The sequence below is a fragment of the Mobula hypostoma genome, chromosome X2 (genome assembly GCF_963921235.1).
Source record: "Mobula hypostoma chromosome X2, sMobHyp1.1, whole genome shotgun sequence".
In the NCBI taxonomy this organism is placed as follows: Eukaryota; Metazoa; Chordata; class Chondrichthyes; order Myliobatiformes; family Myliobatidae; genus Mobula; species Mobula hypostoma.
In genome coordinates this window covers 7,189,337-7,193,536 of record NC_086129.1, presented here as the reverse complement: position 1 = coordinate 7,193,536, position 4,200 = coordinate 7,189,337, and the positions used below count along the sequence as shown (strand labels likewise).

General features: G+C 45.7%; 1 pseudogene; it reads left to right on the top strand.

Annotated features, from left to right (window-relative positions):
• The first annotated feature begins 1,444 nt into the window (after positions 1-1,444).
• Positions 1,445-3,944, top strand: LOC134340937 (probable G-protein coupled receptor 139; annotated as a pseudogene).
• The last annotated feature ends 256 nt before the right edge of the window (positions 3,945-4,200 follow it).

Below are 4,200 nucleotides of genomic sequence, written 5' to 3'. Positions count from 1 at the left end.
TCAGCACAATTTCACAAGCTGTAATGACATAATTTACTTCAATATCTTGTGTCTGACAAATGGTGCCTTTGACGTACATATTTACAGTGGAAGCACATATTATTGATGCGACATCTCAGACGGTTCAGACACCTTCTTGGGGGCTACTAATTAACACACATGATTAAAAATATCTACGAATAGAGACCCAAATGCCCACAGTCACTGTTGTTCGGGTTGACACATGGACGGGCAGGAAATGTCGGGAGACCGATCATGTAGAGTGAGTTAGGATCCATTAAATGTGACGTCATGGTTGGCACAGACAGTGTGGGCCGAAGGGTCTGTTCCTGGGCTTTACCTTTCGCTGTTCCATGTAGATGTAAGACAAACGGAGGGAAGCGACGTTCCTTTTCTCAGAGCAAACATTTATTGCAATGAAGATGAACAGAGACATGTTTTTGACCCAGGACAAAGTTTGGTATACCTCTGCTACCCTGAGGAAGGTTAATGATAATCAGGAAAGAGGGATGGGTTTCCATTCAAAGCAACGTGGAGAAAGGTACCGGAGGAACTCAGCAGGCCAGGTAGCTTCGATGAAAAAGAGTATTGTCTAGGTTTCGGGCCGAAATCCTTGATTAGGTCTTTAAAAAAAAGAGAGAATTCAGAGCAGGAAAGCGGGGGAAGGAGAGTGAAAAAGGCGTACAATGTGGTAGGAGATAGGTGACAACGGGAGTGGGCAGGGGTGAAGTTATTTCGTGAAACAGATAAATCGTTGGAGAGAGAAAAATCTAATAAGAGAGGGTAGAAGATCATGGCAGAAAGGGAAGGGCGAGAACCAGAGGGAGTTGATAGGCAGGTAAGGAGATAAGACCAGAGGGGGAAACGGGAGTATAGGAATGGTGAAGGGGACGGGACGAACATTAACGGAAGTTCTAGTTATCACTGTTCGTGGCATCAGGTTGGTGCCAACCGAGACGGAACGTAAAGTGTGGCTCTTCCATCCTGTGTGGCCTGATCACGGCACTAGAGGAGGCCATGGACTGACATGTGGAATGAGAATGGGAAGTAGAATTAAAATGTGTGTGTTGATTTGATTTCCAGCATCTGCATTTTATTTTTCGTGCTTGTGGTTGCATTCAGATGATGATCGATCATATTTGCTACAGAATCAGGGTGGAGCGGCCGTTTTACTCTTAGTCGATCTGCTTTACCAATTCTTCAACTGATGGACAAAAGTCACACCGAGACCATCAACAGGTGATAATCTGGGTTTGATAGCATTTAAAACAATATTCCCTTTGCTGAATGAATGCTACTCGCAATTTACAGCCCTGAATACATCACACAATCCATTACTATCTGTCACTGTGGGGAATGCACATGCCTGACGTAATCGGTTTAGAAATAACTTGAAAGTCTTTATTTCTAAATCAGTTGAAGTCTGCCCCTGTGGAGTCGCTAAATGGTATTAAAAACCCAAGGCTTATGATGCCTTAGCATTTCATTCCGAGAGATCGCCGGTAGTACAGCGGGTCGAATCTCTGGACGGAGAAAATGTCCTCAATGTTAGATAGTTACAGAAGTGTGCAGAAAGTTTTGTACGTGTTTATTGCCGTCATTGGAGTTCCTGGTGAGTGAGTGGAGTTCATGTTTGGTCTTTCTGTATGTTAACCGGTGCGGACTGTTTGTGATCATTTGACAAGCTTCCAACTTGATGACCATTGCACAAATATCCGTCAGGGATATCGATCCTGTCAATCTGAAATGCTTATTTTGCATATTTAATGACAAACGAATCAAATCGTCTGTCTCTCCTCCGCCAGAGAGATAGACTCGGACTTTTCTTTCGTGTCCTTAATGACACCTTTTCCGGAATAGTCCTAGTGTAACTCTCCTACTGGGTGGGCTTTGATGGGAATTCGTCCAGATTTATACCCGTGCTGGCGAAAGGCACTTTCCCCCGAAGATGGGAGTGGGAGGGATTTACATTATGAAGTTCACTATTTCTGAGGAATTGATCGGACTGAACACCTGATCCTGTGTTTTATGTTTCCCTTTGGAGTCTGTGACAATCGGATTCTACTGCCCGTTGGTTAAGTTATGGTATGGTTGCACCGTTGTAACTAAATGTTATAATTATGTGTTTTGTTAGTTTTTTCAGTCTTGGTCTGTCCTGTGTTTTGTGATATCACAACGGAGAAAATATTGTATCATTTCTTAATGCATGCATTACTAAATGACAATAAAAGAGGACTGCGTGTCTTCATAATCTTTTTTTTTTTGCTTTTAATCACCTTAGTCTGTGTCCACAGACATGCTGAACAATTTTATCCAAGTGCAGAGCGCTGTAGAATTAGTTATTTAATGAGGCCATCAGCTTCTGTTTACAAAATAGGCCCGGCTTTCCCTCTGCGACACGTCGTAGGTTGGGGCATCTTTTCATCCTGAAGAAGGGTCTCGGCCTGAAACGTCGACTGTACCTCTTCCTAGAGATGCTGCCTGGCCTGCTGCGTTCACCAGCAACGTTGATGTGTGTTGCTTGTTACTTGAGCTGCTGAGTTCGTCCAGTAATTTGTGTGTGTTGTTTCCCTCCGGATCCCTCAGGTCCACCAGATGCCGAGTTTCTCGAGGCCTGCTCAGTCACGGCTAAATCAGTGAAACTGGCTCCATCAGCGATGGAATCTGGGTTAGCACTGATCACTGTCGTTCATGCAGCTCGGTTTTAGCACAGACGATTAGTGACACAACGTCTGATTGGCACAGTGAGGAAAACAGTTCAAGGATAGCGTGACCCGTGTCAAATGTTAGCCGTTTAAACATTCTCGCACGCCTGATCTTTAGACGATACATATCCCGTGTTAATTTCCGGAGAACTTGTTCAGTAATGCCAGTGTCTATTCTCATCTCTCTCTCTATCTCTGTCTGTCTATCTGTCTGTCTGTCTGTCTGTCTGTCTGTCTCTCTCTCTCCCTCTCTCTCTTCTCCCCCTCTCTCTCTGTCTCTCTCTCTCCCTCTCTCTCTTCTCCTCCTCTCTCTCTGTCTCTCTCTCTGCAGTGAATTTAGTGGCGATTGTGATTCTGTCCCGGGGAAAGTGCGGCCTCTCTACCTGCACCACTCGCTACCTGGTGGCCATGGCAGCGGCCGATCTATTGACCATTGTCACCGAGGTCATTTTCTACCGAATGAAAAACAATTACTTTAAGTACAGTTTTTTGAACATTACCCCCATGTGCAGCGTTATCAATGTACTCAGGTTCGCAGCCACAGACTGTTCTGTCTGGTTCACCGTGACTTTCACCTTTGACCGGTTTGTCGCCATTTGCTGCCAGAAGCTGAAAACAAAATATTGCACCGGGAAAACTGCGGCTGTGGTTCTAACAACAACCGGTGTACTGTTCTTTCTGAAAAACATTCCCCGATACTTCCTCTTAGAACCCAAAGTGATCATCGACAATGCGCCGTGGTTCTGTAAACGCATAGACAAAGGTACCACTGACCCCGGGTGGGTAGCACAGGCTTGGCTGGAGACTGTTTTAACTCCTTTGCTCCCTTTTGTTGCGATACTGGTGCTCAACGCTCTGACAGTCAGACACATTTTAGTGGCCAGTCGGGTCCGTAAGGGGCTGAAGGGTCAGAGCAAGGGGGAGAACCGCAGTGACCCGGAGATGGAGAGCAGGAGGAGGTCTGTGGTTTTACTCTTCACCCTCTCCGGCAGTTTCATCCTCCTGTGGATGACACTGGTCGTGAATTTCATATATTATCAGGTCAAAGGAAATGGTTTCAATTTCAATGATTCTGAATGGATCTTTCATCTGTTTGGCGTCCTGATGCGGAATTTCAGCTTGTGCACGAACACGTTTATTTACGCGGTGACTCAGTCGAAATTCAGGGAGCAGGTGCTCAGCGCGGTGAAATATCCGATCATTTCTGTGCTACAGTTGATTAATAAAGGCGCGCACTGAGCGCAACCCAGATGCAGCTTCAATGTATCCCGTCCGGGCTCCGGATCTTCTTATTCACCGTCTCGTCTCCAACTTAATATTCCCGGTCTGATTGACCGGGACATTGGGAGCAACAGTGCTCTGAATCGCAGGAACATGCAGAATGGTAGGAAAGTGCTGTAAGAGAGAGAGACGTCTGGGATTGGAGGCTGTGTAAAGAGAGATTGTGAGATCGTGAAAGATTGTGTGTGTGTGTGTGTGTGTGTGTGTGTGTGTG